This window comes from Macaca thibetana, chromosome 14, assembly GCF_024542745.1.
Source record: "Macaca thibetana thibetana isolate TM-01 chromosome 14, ASM2454274v1, whole genome shotgun sequence".
NCBI lineage: Eukaryota > Metazoa > Chordata > Mammalia > Primates > Cercopithecidae > Macaca > Macaca thibetana.
Window position 1 is genome coordinate 13,244,572 of NC_065591.1, and position 16,869 is coordinate 13,261,440.

Below are 16,869 nucleotides of genomic sequence, written 5' to 3' on the forward strand. Positions count from 1 at the left end.
CCCAGTAATGAGGCCCTCAACCCTATCCCTCCACAGCCTAGTTTTCTCATGCCTGGTTCCTTTTGGCTAATCGGACTCCCTTGGAGTCACAGGCTCCCTTGAAGCCTGGTTCCTTTTCTACAAATCGGGCTCTCTTGAAGCCTCAGGTTCCCTTGAAGCCTGGTCTGCAGTTGCCATGGCAGCCTGGATTTCAGGCCCATGAAAGACCAGCTCAGCAGGTAATCTGGTCTCATCCTGGCCTTCAAGTTCTCAACTCTTCCTCCATTCAAAATTCCAACCTTTTTTCTGCTCCTGGTCCAGCTGCTACTGCTGTTGCCAACACTAACATTGCCGCTCATAAGCAACAAGTTACATACATTCCTGAAAATGACACTCCGCTTATGAGGGCTATAGCTCAGGCAAGGGAATATGGTGATCCTGAAGCCTGGCAATTTCCTGCAATTTTACAACCTCCAGTACCCACCACCCCAGTGGCACAAAATCACCCACAGCCCATTGATCCTGCTCAGCAAGCGGCTGACCCTGCAGCTCATCAAGATCAACAGCTTAATAATCAAGCCCCTCAGCCCGACAATCAGGCTGCTCAGGGAAATAATCAGGCTCCACTACTGCCTGCCGCTGGGGCACAGCCAGTACCTGGTATTCCAGCCGTTCAGGCAGTAGTTCAACCTGACCCCATACATCCAGGTCAGGTTCAGCTACTTCCTGCTACTTGGGAAAGTTTTTCGTTTAAATTCCTCAAAGATTTCAAGGAATCAGTAAAGCAATATGGCACCAACTCTCCTTTTGTCCGTTCCACATTAAAAGCCCTGGCAGAAGATAAACATTTGGTGCCCTATGACTGGGAAATTTTAGCAAAGTCAGTCTTATCTAAATCCCAGTATTTACAATTCAGGACTTGGTGGGTTGATGCTGTCCAGGAACGCATTCGTCTTAATCAGGGCTCCAATCATCTTGTTAACGTTACAGCTGACCAGTTACTGGGACTGGGTCAGTGGGCTGCAATTCGAAACCAAACTATACCTAAATGATGAGGTTATTGAACAACTGCGAAAATGTTGCTTAAATGCTTGGGATGGCAAAGTATGCCCATCCTTTATGGCCGTCAGAAAGTGACACCATGAACCCTACCTAGACTTTATTGCCCATCCCCAAGACGCAGCGGAAAAAGCTATCCCTGATAGCCACTACCAACAACTTGTTGTAGAACTCATGGCTTATGAACAAGCAAATCCAGATTGTCAGGCAACTATTTGCCCCATTAAAGGCAAAATTCCACCGGGGGGTGGTATATTTACCTCCTACATTAAAGCCTGTGAAGGGGTGGGAGGAACTCTGCACACAGCAATGATCATGGCACAAGCCATGGCCTCTATTCGAATGCCCGGACGATTCTCTGGCCAATGCTTTATACGCGGTCAGACAGGACATGCTAAAAGAAATTGTTCCCGGTGTACAGGTCGCCGTTCTTTTCAACACCACCACCACCACCACCACCAACAACAACAAAATTTTTCAGCAACAAAAATCCCACCTTCTACTTTATGTCCACGATGCCAAAAGGGAAATCACTGGGCTGCTCAATGCCATTTGAGATTTGATATTGATGGTAATCCTTTACAGTCTCTTAACAACCAGGGAAACAGGACGAGGCGCCAGCCCCAGGCCCCTCTAAACAACGGGGCATTCCTCAACTCCCAGCCCCCGGTGTCCGGCCAGATGGGTGCCTTCCCAGTCCAATCCATTCAACCTCCAACCCAATTCCCACTTCAGCAATTTGTGCCACGGGATCTAACAGCTCAGCCCCAGCACGAATCTCAGTACAATGCTTGTCCCCTGCCACCACAGGCTCAGCAGCAGTAGATCTCTGTTGTACCAGAGATATTTCTCTGTTGCCTGGAGAGCCGCAGTTCCCACAGGTGTTTTTGGTCCCTTGCCGACTGGCAGTGTCGGTTTGCTACCTGGTCGTTCAAGTCTAAATTTAAAAGGTGTTCAAGTACATAATGGTGTAATTGATTCTGACTATTCAGGTGAAATTCATATTGTCATTAGCTCTGCAGTCCCTTGGAATGCGGCAGCTGGGGAGTGCATTGCTCAACTTCTGATACTCCCTTACATTCCTTTAGGATCCAGTTGTTGTACGAGAAACGGAGGTTTTGGTGGCACAGATTATCAAGGCAAAGCAGCTTATTGGGCCAGCAAAATTTCTGACACTTTTCCTATGTGCTCCATGCATATTCAAGGGAGGAAGTTTGAGGGAATGATTGATACAGGTGCTGATGTTTCTATTATCACTTTACATCAATGGCCCCGACACTGGCCAAAGGAGCGTGTGTCAGGCTTCAGAAGTCTATGAAAGTTCCACAATTTTACATAACATGGGCCCTGAAGGACAGATTGGAACTATTTGCCCCCTCATTACACCCATTCCTGTTGACCTATGGGGAAGAGATCTTTTATATCAATGGAGGGGCACAGATTTCTTTTCCACAAGGCAATTACAGTCAGCAGAGTAAAGACATTATGACCAAAATGGGATTTGTTCAAGGTATGGGCTTAAGAAAATCAGCACAAGGCATCACCGAGCCTATTATACCTACCCATAAATCAGATTCTACAGGACTTGGTTATTCTTTTTAGAAGTGGTCGCTATCAAGCCTCCAGATCCCATCCCTTTGACTTGGAAAACTCAGAAACTGGTTTGGGTAGATCAGTGGCCGCTCCCAAAAAGTAAGCTGGAGGTACTTCATATTTTGGTTCTTGAACAGTTAAAATTGGGACATATCAAACCCTCTTTTTCTCCCTGGAATTCACCTGTCTTTGTTATCCAAAAGAAGTCTGGTAAGTGGAGAATGCTCACTGATCTCAGGGCAGTAAACACTGTCCTTCAACCTATGGGGACATTACAACCCGGTTTGCCCTCCCCCACTATGATTCCTGAGTATTGGCCACTTATCATCATTGACCTTAAAGACTGCTTCTTTGACACTCCTCTGTCCCCTCAGGACTTTGAAAAATTTGCTTTCACATTTCCAACCCTTAGCAACATCACTCCTGCAGCACATTGGAAAGTCTTACCTCAAGGAATAGGACAACAGCCCGTGTGGGTTCCCTCCTGACAACTGAAATCGCACCATAACTCCAAAGATAAAACGCTCCCAGAAACAAAAGGCAAAGACCCCTCAGAAACCAAAAAGCAAGTTTCGCCGCCTGACACATAAACGTCATGACCTCGACACTGAGACAAAATCTCGCTGTGTGACCTACAACACCACTCGTTCAACTCCACCAACATGGGGTCAAATAAAGGTCTTATCCCATCGAACAGAAAAATTGTTAAAAGAAAAAGGAATCCCCAAAATGATGGGTAATATAATTCTGGCTGCCTTTATGGTAGTGCAGCGGTGAGTATACCACTAGTTGGGGCAACTCAAAATTATACCTACTGGGCATATGTTCCTTTTCCCCCTTTAATTTGGTCTGTCTCCTGGATGGACTCCTCAGTCGAAGTTTACACTAATAGTAGTGCATTCATGCTGGTCCATAATGATGATAGGTTTCCAGTTCAACCAAAAGAAGAAGGTATGCACTTTAATCTGTCAATTGGCTATAAATATCCAGCACTATGCATTGGGATGTCACCTGGTTGTTCAGCTTATTTTTACCAGAATTGGATGTGGACAGTACTGTCCTTTACAAATGATTCTTATCAAGTACATAATGTGTTTAGTTGCAATTCTTTTCAACTTCTGTTAAACTTAATCCACGTGAGAAATGGAGAGTTCCTGTCCCTACTAACAGCAATAAAACAAAAGGACTGCCAGACTGCCCAAAGGAACCTACAAAGGGACCTTTTCTAGTGAATTCAATTTTATGGAATGATTGTAATGCTCCCAAGGCTGTAGTGTTCCAAAGTCTAGCTACGGGTATTGTTATTGATTGGGCTTCAAAAGGGCATTATTGGCGGGATTGCTCTGGCCAAAATACGACATGTTCAGAGTTTAATGATTTGTTACAATATGTAGATGACGGACGGCAGTCCTACAGGTTGAGAGAATGGGTGTCTCCTTACCCATTCAAATGGATGGACGCAGGCATTGTTCCTCCTAGACCAAAAATGATTCATCCCATTGTTACCCCAGAACATCCTGAATTATGGAAATTAGCTGCAGTTACGACAGGAATAAAGATATGGAACGCTACCTATCAACTCTCTCCCACTAATACCAAAACACCATTCAACATTACCTTGATGTCTGAACAGGTGATACCTATCAGGAGCTGTGTCAAACCCCCTTACATGCTGTTGGTTGGAAATATAATTATCATTTCCAATACACAAACTATAGAACGTGATAATTGTAAGCTGTTCACATGCATTGATGCTACTTTTAATTCCACAAGTATTCTCTTGGTAAGGGCTAGGGAGGAGGTATGGATACCAGTTTCTTTACATCGTCCATGGGAGTCTTCCCCCTCCACACACACAGTCAATGAAGTTCTTGAAGGTATCCTCAAAAAAAAAAAGAGATTTATTTTTACTCTTATTGCAGTCATTGCAGGTCTAATTGCGGTTACTGCAACGGCAGCAGCCACTGGAGTTGCGATCCACAATTCTGTTCAAACTGCTCAATATGTTAAAGCACGGCAGAAAAACTCCTCCAGACTTTGGAATTCTCAGACTCAAGTTGATCAAAAATTAGCTAGTCAAATTAATGATCTCTGTCAAAGTGTAATATGGCTGGGAGATAGAGTTATGAATTTGGAACACTGTATGCAATTACAGTGTGATTAGAATACTTCTGATTACTGCATAATGCCTTATGCTTATAATAAAGATCAACATAGCTGGGAAAAGGACATTTAAAAGCCTGGGATGATAACTTAACCTTAGATATTTCAAAACTTAAGCCACAAATTTTTGAGGCTTCACAGGCTCATTTATCCACTGTTCCTGGCTCAGATACTTTTGAAAGGATAACTAAAGAATTATCTGATCTTAATCCCTTTAAATGGATCAAACCCCTTGGAGGATCATTGTTGTCACTGGCATTATTAATATTGGTATGCTTATGTTGTCTACTTTTAGTCTGCAGATGCCTCCAAGGAGTCCGAAGATAAGTCCAAACTCAACGACAAGCAATGATGGCGATGGTGATCCTAGTTAATAAAAATAACAAGAGTTATACTAGATATAGATCATAGATATGATTATATATAAATATCATTAATCATTAGTTTGTAGTAATTACTCTTTATTCCAATATTATAATAATCCTCGCTCTACAATCATAACCTAGAAAAAAACCAGGCCATACAGGGATACGAGCTGAGGGGACATGGTGAGAAGTGACCAGGTGAGTGTGAACCTTCTGTTATGCCCGAACAGGGCCACCAGAGGGCTCCTCGGTCTAGCAGTAATGCCAGTAATGGTCTTAGAAGGCGCCCACTACTAAGCAGACCGTGGTCTAGCGCTAGCGTCAGTGCCAAGGAAAAGCACCCGCTACTTAGCAGACCGGGAAAGGGAGTTTAGAGAAGACTGCACTCCACCACCTCTTGTGGAGGGCCTGACATGAGTCAGGCCTGCCTGCAGTTATCTGGTGGCCTAACCGTCTCCCTGTGATGCTGTGCTTCAGCGGTCACGCTCCTGGTCCACTTTCATGTTCCATCCTGTACACCTGGCTCTGCCTTCTAGATAGCAGTAGCAGAATTAGTGAAGGTATTAAAAGTCTCTGAAGTGCAGAAATAATGGCGTAAGCTGTCTCTCCTCTCTCTCTCTCCGCCTTGGCTGCCAAACAGGGAAGGGCCCCCTGTCCAGTGGATACGTGACCCATGTGACTTTACCTATCATTGGAGATGGCTCACACTCCTTACCCTGCCCCCTTGTCTTGTATCCAATAAATAACAGCATAACCTGGCATTTGGGGCCACTACCGGTCTCTGCATCTTGGTGGTAGTGGTCTCCCGGGCCCAGCTGTCTTTTCTTTTATCTCTTTGTCTGTGTCTTTATTTCTACACTCTCTCATCTCTGCACATGGGGAGAAAAACCCACAGACCCTGTAGGGCTGGTCCCTACATTTTATTACCTATGAATTTGAGTCATTGTTTGAAAGCCTTTCTTAACACTAAGATTAAATAGGAATTTAACTGTGTTTTCTTCTAATACTTGTATCGTTTTACTTTTTACATTTTGATTCTTAATATATGTAAAATGTATTTTTTTGTGAATGCTGTGAGATATGGGTCTGATTTGATATTTTTCCAAAAGTCTACCTTGTTGCCCCAGGGCAGTTTACTAAATAGTCCATCTTGTCTCCAGTGGCATTTGAAATGCCACCTCTGTCACAGCCTAAATTTCTATATGCATTTGGTTCTAATTTTGTTCTTTCTCTTCCTTTCTATTGGTCTGTTTGTCTCTTCATGTGTTATTTCAATAGTATTTTAATTATAGAGGCTTTACAGTGTACTTTAATGTCTTGTAGAGTTAGTCTCCCATGTAATGATTCCTTTTTCATTATATTTTATGGCTATTTTTGCATGTTTGTTTTTCCAAATGGACTTTAGCATTGTTCTAACTCTATAAAGTAAGTCAATAGCTTTTTGTAAAGACAAGTAACATGAACCAAACTGTACTGACAGAAATAATAAGAGGCATCTGAATGAGGACATGTAGGTGGCGAAGCCCTAGTGCACATGGGCTATTCGGGACTAGGTTTAACCAGATATTGTAGAAGGTGAAATTTGCCACCTTTTAATTGAGTTTATAGAAATGGTGCCAACTTTCTAGAAGGGACCAGAGACATAACAGGGAGATTATTATTGTCCAAACCTACTGCAGCAAATGCTGTTGATGCAGCGTCTATATTCCCTTGATCCACTCTGGAGGTCTTAAGACAGAGTCTTGCTCAAGTTAGAGTGCAGTGATGTGATCATAGCTCACTGCAGTCTCAAACTCCCAGCAAACTCTGCAGCAAATGCTACTGATGCCCCATCTTCAGCCAGTCTCCACATCTATGGATAACTCCTTTCTTTTTTGAGGATACATACGTATGGGCAGGCCATAGGTACTGGGAAGTTAATACTGCAAGAATTTTTCTTAACCAGCGTAATGTGCATATGCTGGATAACTAGCCTAGCTTCTCTGTCCCCTAAGACAGATAATTTTGAAGTGTGTTTCATCCGTCTCTTAGAAAGTCCCCAACAGCATTGAGCACCAGTTCCCCATAACAGAAGTCATTCATTAATACATAGCCCATTGACTTTCTTGTATCACTTTTCCATTGTTTTCACAGTGAGTCTTGGGTCACTTCCCAAGTAGGCACCCAAATGCTTATGCCAGAGCCTTTTGTATTCCTGTGGTATCAATTGTAATGTCCCCATTTTCAATTCTGATTGTGTTTATTTGAATCTTCTCTCCCTCTTATTAGTTTAGCTAGTGGTTCATCAATTTTATCTTTTCAAAGAACAAACTTTTCATTTCGTGGATCCTTTGTATTCTTTTTTCGTTTCTGATTTATTTAGACCTGCCTTGATCCTTTTTTTTTTTCCTGCCAATTTTGGGTTTGATTTCTCCTTGTTTCTCTACGTCCTTGAGGTACAATGTTAAGCTGTTAATTTGTCATCTTTCTGCTTTTTTTGATGTAGGCATTTAATGCTATAAACTTCCCTCATAGAACTACTTTCATTGTATCCCACAGGTTTTGGTATGATGTGTTTTTCTTTTCATTTCACAAAAAATTTAAATTTCTGTCTTAATTTCTTCATTGACCCAGTGATTGTTCAGGAGTATGCTGTTTAATTTCCATGTATTTGTATACTTTCTGAAATTTCTCTTGGTACAGATTTTCAGCTTTATTGCATTGTCATCTGAGAAGATAGTTGATATGATTTCAATTTTTAAAAATCTCTTAAGGCTAGTTTTGTGGCCTAACATGTAGTCTATCTTGGGGAATGGTCCATGTGCTGATAAAAATAATGCACATTCTGGGCCAGGTGCACTGACTTATGCCTGTAATCCCAGCACTTTGGGTGGCCGAGGAGGGTGGATCATCTGAGGTCAGGAGTTCGAGACCAGCCTGACCAACATGCTGAAACCCTGTCTCTACTAAAAATACAAAAAATAGCTGGTCATGGTGGTGCATGCCTGTAGTTCCAGCTACTTGGGAGGCTGAGGCAGGAGAATCTCTTGAACCCAGGAAGTGGAGGTTGCAGTGAGCCAAGATTACACCAGTGCATAAATACCTGTTAAGTCCATTTGGTCTAAAGTCCAATTTAAGTCCAATGTTTCTTTGTTAATTTTTTCTCCCTATGATCTGTCTAGTTCTGCAAGTGGGATGGTTAAGTCCCCCACTGTTAGCGTGGTGTTGTCTTTCTCTTTCTTTAGGTCTAGTAATATTTGTGTGTGTGTGTTTTTTTAGGTTTGGGCGTACATGTGAAGGTTTATTACATAGGTAAACTTATGTCATGGGGTTCGTTGTACAGATTATTTCATCACCTAGGTATTAAGCCCCATACCCAATAGTTACGTTTCTGCTTCTTTTCCTCCTCCCACCCTTCATGCTCAAATAGATCTCAGTGTCTATTGTTCCATTTGTGTTGATGAGTTTTCATCATTTGGCTCCCACTTATAAGTAAGAACATGTGGTATTTGGTTTTCTGTGGTAATATTCATTTTGTAAATTTGGATGCTCCAATGTTGGGTGCATATATATTTAGGATTGTTACATCTTCTTGCTGAATTGATCACTTTATCATTATATAATGCCCTTCTTTGTTCTTTCTTACTGTTTTTGACTTAAAGTCTATTTTATCTGACATAAGTATAAGTACTCCTGCTGGCTTTTATTTCTGTTTGCTTGAAATATCTTTTCCACCTCTTTATTTTCAACCTTTATGTGTTTTTATGGGTAAGGTGAGTTTCTTGTAGGCAGCATGTACTTGGATTATTTTTAAAACCCATTCTGCCAATCTGCATCTTTTCAGTGGAGCATTTAGTCCATTTACTTTCGAGGTTAATATTGATATATGAAGCTTTATTCCTATCATATTGTTGATTGATTTCAAGTTGTTTTATAGATTCTTTGTTTCTGTCTTTTTGTCTTTGTGGTTTAGTAAAATTTTGTCATGTTGCCATTTGATTCCATTCTTTTCCTCTTTTGTGTGATTGTTTCATACAAACTGTAAGTTTTATATTTCCATGTGTTTTAATGATGATGAATATTGACCTTTCATTTCCATATTTAAGACCCCTTTGAGCATTTCCTGTAGGGTGACCATTTGTAGGGGTGACAAATTCCCTCAGTGTTTGCTTGCCTGGAGAGGACTTTATTTACGAAGCCTATTTTGGCAGGACACAAAATTCTTGGCTGACAGTTCTTTTCTTTAAGCACTTTGAAAATACTATTCCATTCTCTTCTGGCCTGTAAGATTTCTGCTGAAAAGTCTACTGTTAGTCTAATGGAGTTTTCTTTATAGGTGACTAGAAACTTTTGTATTGTTACTGTCCAAATTATTTCTTTCTCATTGACTTTAGATATTCTGAATATAATATTGCCATGGTGATATCCTTTTGCAATGTTTTTGCCTGGGTACCACTGGACTTCCTGTATCTGTATGTCTAACTCTCTTGCTATTCTTGGGACATTTTTATTGATTATTTCCTCAAATATGTTTTCTAAGCTTTTGTTTTGTTTTTGAGACAAGAGCTCACTCTGTCACCCAGGTTGGACAGCAGTGGCACAATCATGGCCCATTGCAACCTCAAACTCCTGGGATCAAGCAATCCTCCCACCTTAGCTCCCCGAGTAGCCTGGATGACAGACATGAGCCACCATGCCTTGCTAATTAAAAAAATTTTTTTGTAAAGGCAGAGTCTTGTTTTCTTGCCTAGGCTTGTCTCAAGCTCTTGATCTCAAGCAGTCCTCCCACTTTGGCCTCCCAAATTGCTGGAATTACAGATGTGAGCCATTACACCTGGCCATTTCTAAACTTTTGGATCTCTCTTCCCCCTTGGGTGTACTGATCATTTTTAAGTTTGGTTGTTTTATATCATCTCAGATATCTTGAAGGCTTTTTTATCCTTCATAATTCTTTTTTCCTTAGTTTTGTCTGGCTGAATTGTTTCAAAAGACATGTCTTCAGGTACTGAGATTTTATTTTCTTTCATTTTCTGAATTGGTTTACTGATTTTCTTGTATTAGTTTACAATTTTCTTTTACTTTTAGTAGAGACAAGGTTTCAGCATGGTGCCCAGGCTAATCTTGAACTCCTGGCCTCAAGTGATCTGCCTGCTGTGGCCTTCCAAAGTGCTGGGATTACAGTGGGATTACAGGCACGAGACACTATGTCTGGCCTAATTTTCAGATATCCTTTGCATCTCATTAAGCTTCTTTAAAAATCAATATTTTAAATTATTTATCTGGCATTTCAAGGAATTCATTTTTATTGGAATCTGTTGCTGGACAATTATGGTCCTTTGATGGTGCCCAATTTCCCTGCTTTTTCATGCTTCCTGTGTTTTTCCATTGATATCTTTGCATCTAGTGTAGCAGTTGCTTGTTTCAGTTTTTTGAAATTGCTTTGGTAGGGGATTTTTTTTTCTTCTGAGGATGTGTACATGTTGTTGATTAAGATACTTCGACTTTGATTTTATGTGCTGGCAGTAATGTGATCTTTGTATGACTTCTTTTGCAGTATACATAGTCAGTGGTCTCTGTGATTGCCTTGGCGACTTATGGTACAGTTATTAGTTAAGGTTGTGGTGACTTTTAGCTGGGGACTTAGATGCCAACTGATATGGTTTTGGTCTGTGTCCCTGCCCAAATCTCATGTTGAATTGTAATCCCCAGTGTTGGAGGTGGGGCCTGGTGAGAGGCAATTGAATCATGGGAGCAGATTTTCTCCTTGGTACTGTGTCACAATAGTGAGTGAGTTTTGTGATATCTGGTTGTTTAAAAGTGTGGGGCACCACCCCCCTCTGTCTCAGTCCTGCTCCTACCATATAAGATGCCTGCTCCCACGTTGCCTTCTGCCATGAGGAAAAGCTCCCTGAGGCCTCCACAGAAGCATATGCTGCCATGCTTCCTGTATAGTCTGTGGAACCACCAGGCAATTAAACCTATTTTCTTTATAAATTACCCAGTCTCAGGTCTTTCTTTTTTTCTTTTTCTTTTCTTTTTTTTGAGATAGGGGCTCACTCTGTCACCCAGGTGGGAGTGCAGTTGTGTGATCTCAGCTCACTGCAGCCTCTGTCTTCCAGGTTCAAGCGATTATTGTGCCTCAGCCTCCCACGTAGCTGGAATTACAGGTGTGCACCATCACGCCCATCTAATTTTTGTATTTTAGTAGAGATGAGGTTTCACCATGTTGTCCAGGCTGGTCTTGAACCCCTGGCCTCAAGTGATCTGTCCGCTTCAGCCTCGCAAAGTGCTGGGATTATAGGCATGAGCCACTGTGCCTGGCCATCAGGTATTTCTCTATAGCAGTGTGAGAACAAACTAATACACCAACGGAGCCAGTCTTTGGGCCCTAGTAGTGGCAGCAGTGGGGTGAGTGAGCCTGTTTTAAGGCTCCAGAGTAGCTTATACTGGCCCTTGTGTTAGTGGTCCTACTGGGCTCATTCTTGGGCCTCCAAGCTGCTTAAAAGTGGGCAGTGGGAGCAGTGGGCCTGGTGTGTGGGTGGAGTCTCAGGCCCCTGGGAAGCTGGTGTGCTGTGGGTAATGGCAGTAGCAGTGGTGGAGGAAACCACAGGGACCCGTGCCATCTGTGTTGGTGTTGCTGGAAGCTGCAGTGGATTGGGTGGTTTATTCCCTAGTCCCACAGCTGCCTGTAGCAGGGCAGTGGGTACTGTCCTAAGTGTTCTTTGGAGACCTTAGTCTTCCTTGTCTCTCTCTCAGTTGGCTGGCGACTGCTGTTGTGTCACCTTGACCTTGACCCAAGGGTGGGGCACAGCTTAGTGTTAAACTCTCAAAATGGTGCCAGCTGTGGGCTTGTGACCAGAGAGGGTCAGGCCCTTCTCAGGCAAACAGTATGGGCCAGACTCTGTGAGAAGTGTGGTTCACTTGAGTGTTGGTCTCGCAGCAGCCTGTGGCCGGGCATTGAATATTATCCTAGGTATGCATCGGAAAGCCTGGCTGCCCTATCCCTCCTTGACCAGGGAGTAGCTGCAGCCATGTCAACTTGAATTTGGCCTGACCATGGGGCATAGCCCAGCATTAAACTCTCAAAATGGCACCTTGGGTCTGTGGCCAGGGAGGGTGGGGTGCCTCCTAGGCAAGAAGCATGTGTAAGAAGCTGTGGGGAGTGTCATCCCCTCACCTCTCAGTCTCACAGCAGCCTGTTGCAGATCAGTGGGTATTGTCCTCCATTTGCATGAGAGAGCCTGGTTTCTCCATCACTCCTTGGCTAGGCAGCAGCTGTAATTGTGTTAGTTTAACCTCAGCCCAAGGGCGGGGCACAGTCCAGCATTCAACTCTTAAGATGGTGCCTTGGGGTTAAGACCAGAGAGGGTGGAGCATCTCCCAGGCAAGCAGTGTGAGCAAGAAGCTGTGGGGAACGTGGCTCATTTATGTCTCAGTTTCAACTGCAGCCCATAGCAGGGTGGCAGGTACCCTCCCATTGGTGAGTAGGAGCACCTGTTCTTCCCTCGCCCTCCTTGGAGCTGCTCAGTGGCAGCAGCTGGGTCTGTAGATCCCCGGTATCCAGGCTCTCAAAATGGCTCCCAGCTGAGGCTGCTCTGGGTGCTGAAGCTTGTGGGAGTCTGTGTGGGTTCCCTTTCTGGGGCAACATCTCTGTGCAATCTTTAGGAAGCTCCATATGCCAGGCCTGATGCTGTAGTGAATCCACTACAGGCTTTCTCCCATAGCCAAGATCATAAAAGCCCATTTTGGAGTTCTAGGGATTTCTCTCTTCCTGTTTCCCTAGGTCCGGGAGCCTCTCTTGGGTCTCGGTCGGTTCCTGGCTGGGCAAGCTTCCTCACACCACGTCCTTTCTTACTGCTGGTGTTTCTCGTCTGTTCTCTGGTGCCTCCAAGTGTTCTTTCCTAGATGATCTGTTCAAAATGGGAGGATCTGTGTACTATTCTCTTTCCTCTCCTTGGAGGAGGCACACGAGCCATCCAATTTCTGCAGATCATCTTGCATCCTGATTTTAGGCTTTGTTAGGGTAGGTCTTTTTCTCCTTTTTTCTTATTCCAAGGTATAGCGTGTACCCCTAGTTCATCGTTTGTCATTAGAAGCTGTAGCATCTCTGGAGTATCCTTTGAATGTCAGGGACGATCGAGAAGGTTTCTCTCTTTCGGCCGCGCCTGCACTTCACCACTCACCACATTGTGTAGGAACAAGAATCTATGCTCAGCTCTCAGTCTCCCTGGAATTTACTTCCTTTTTTTTTTTTTTTTTTTTTTCAAGACAGGGTCTCACTCTGTTGCCCAGGCTGTGCTGCAGTGGCAGGATCTCGGCTCACTGCAACCTCCACCTCCTGTTTCAAGAGATTGTCCTGCCTCAGCCACGTGAGTAGCTGGGACTACAGGCGCCCACCACCATGCCGAGTCAATTTTGTGTTTTTAGTAGAGACGGGGTTTCCATGTTGGCCAGGCTGGTCTCAATCCCTTGACCTCAAGTGATCTGCCCTCTTCGGCCTCCCTCCCAAAGTGCTGTGATTACAGGCGTGAGCCACCACGCCCGGCCACGAATTTACTTTCTGTTAGGCCTTCTGAAGTTGTATTAAAGGATATGGCCAGGATTCAGCTAAGGACCTAAGGAAAATTTCTTTGTAGACTTCTGAGGTATCTGTTCCATAGCTTCCCTATCTCTGTAGGTATGCTCATCAAATTCCAGCTACTTTAGCAGTTTCAAACTTAATCTCTGCTTCCATCCAGCAAGACCACTGTAACTATTTGGGTTCTGCTTTCCTACTGCATGGCCTGGAAGATGTTTCCAAAGGGAAGTCTGGGTGAATGTGGGGCCTCACCTTCTATGCTTCCTCATTTCCAAAGAATGGAAACCTTCTGTTGGTTTTTGTACAGTGCCTAAAAATTGATGTTTTATGCATTTTCTCCAGTTTTTGTAGCTGGTTTCAGTAAATCTGATATCAGTTATTTCACATTGGATGTAATTAGAAGTCTGTACTAAGACTTTTAGTCAAAATCTAGGTGGTTTAAAAATTTCTCAGTAAAATAAGTGTAGAGTTAATATTTTTCATCTCCTGAGATACAAACCACAAATAGTAAGATCTACATAATTTAAGAGATCAATATAATGCTTAACTGTAATATAAAAGGCAAGTAAATTTATTATAAAATATCCATTTTATTATATAAAATTTCAGACCTGAATATACTGAATACATAATAATTTGATGCCTGTACATTTTTATAATAATACTTTGTAAGAGAAAAAGATCAGAAGTCATATATACAAAAAATATATAAAAAAGAAGAGCAGAGGTATTAGTGGGAATTACTATTATAAATAATAAAGAACAGAATAAGAGAAAGAACAAACTTATTCATCTAATACAGGAGAAAGGAGGATATAATGTTAATCTGTGTAGGCAGAACAGGCTGAGGCCAATTACAGAGTGCTGAAGTAGACAAAATGAGAAATAGTCTCATAATTAACCGGGGCAAATACCGTGTTAATTTCTTTTGTTATTTCATGGAATGGGGAAATAGAAAAGTATCCCATACAAAGTTTGAACTATGACAGATCCCACTATCTGTTGAGATATATGTTCAGTCTCTAGTACTTAACATGATCTTGGGTGCTGTTATCTTTGAAAGTGTATCAAGGATGGATTGGAAGAAGGTAGTTGTAACAGAGGCTCTGGAGAAATTGTATGGTGGACTCCTGGAGATAACATCCGAGTAAGACTGAAAAACAACAGGCAACCCAAATATATACATTCAATATGTAATGTTCACAGCAGAGACTTTAAAAATTATTGTTACAAAATACGCATATTTAAAATATGCATATAAATTATACAATTATGATAAATTAAAATATGCACATTTAAAATACACCTATAAAATGACAAATTTTATACATATAAAAACAACGTTTATTTTTTAAAAATTAAATGAAATTAAATGAGCTTGCATGTCAGAATATAGTTCTCTTTCTGTGGATTATATTCCTAACCTAGGCAAGTATGTGGAAGCTTTTACTGGCCAGTTAAGAGCCACTCAATTCTGAGAAGCTCTCTCCTAGGCATTAGTAGCTTCTTTGGTAATTTGGTTACACCTTTGTACTGACCCTCCACTGGCAGCATTTTGCTAAAGTGCTTTCCTATGCCTTGCTCCCCATGCTACAGCAATTCTCAGGAAACCTGAGGCTTCCAGTCTCATCTCCCTCTAGTGTTCCAGGGTTGGGGTCTGCAGGCAGTGGTGATAGGCATCTTTCTTTTTTATAATATTTTTATAAGAATACTTTGTATGTAAGAGAAAAAGATCAGAAGTCATATGTACAAAAAATATATAAAAAAGAAAGAGCAGAGGCATTAGTGGGAATTACTATTATAAATAATAAAGAACAGAATAAGAGAAAGAACAGACTTATTCATCTAATACAGGAGAAAGGAGGATATTGCCTGCAGCAAATTACAGCTGTTCCCCCTTACACCAATCTCAAACTGCTAAGTCAATCAGGAATTATCTCATGATCATAAAATGGCTTGGGCAGCATAATTTCCAGTTCACATGCATCAGGAGAAACTGGCTTTTCTCAGTTTCTCAGCTTTTGCAAACTCCGACTTTTAGGAGTGGTCCATCGTCCCTCTCTGCAGGCTCCTATACGGTGCCTTCTTTTTAACATTGCTGGCTTTGGCTCTGGTTGTTATAGATCAGGTCAGCGAGTCCCACCTGGGTCCCAAAGACTATCACTGGGGACTGGGATACTTCCTGTAAATAGCCACAAACTTTACAGCTGCTGCTTCTCTCCCCCAGCTTCAGAGAGGAGAGCCGTTCGAACGCCACACTCCTGCTGCGGAATGCTGAGGTGAGTGGATAACCTCCTTTCATAAACACCTAACATATTCCATGGGGTGGGGGAAATCTAGTGCTCCTTATAGTGAAAAGGCACCTGCATTAGTTTCCCAGAGCTAATGTAACAAGGTGTCACAAATGAGTGGCTTAGAAGGACAGAAATTTATTATCTCACTGTTCTGGAGGTTAGAAGTTCAAAATCAAGATGCTGGCAGGGTCATGCTCCCTCAGAAACCTGTAGCAGAAGGATCCTTCCCGACCTCCTCCTGGTTTGCTAGAAATCTTTGGCACTTGTTGGCTTGTCAATGCATCACCCAATCCTTCATCTTTACATGGTTTTCTCCTTGTGCGTCTTCACATCGTTTTCCCTCTGTGCATATCTGTGTCTGTCTCTAATTTCCCCTTTTTCTTTGTTTTGAGATGAGAGTCGCTCTCTCTCACCCAGGCTGGAGTGCAATGGCGTGATCTAGTCTTACCACACCGCCTCCTGGGTTCCAGCGATTCTCCTGCCTCAGCCTCCTGAGTAGGTGAGATTACAGGTGTGCACCACTATGCCTGGCTAAGTTTTGTATTTTTAGTAGAGACGGGGTTTCACCATGGTGGTCAGGCTAGTCTTGAACTCCTGACCTCAAGCAATCCACCTGCCTCGGCCTCCCAAAGTGCTGGGATTACAGGCGTGAGCCACTGCGCCCAGCCCAATTTTCCCTTTTTATAAGGAAACCAGTGATATTGGATTAGGCTTTCTCCTAATGATTTCATTTTAATTTGATTGGTTATTTAAAGACCCTACTTCTAAATTAGGTCATATTCTGAGTACTGGGGATGAGGACCTCAATATATTTTTTTGAGGGGGACACAACTCAATACATAACATTTTCATCAAGATT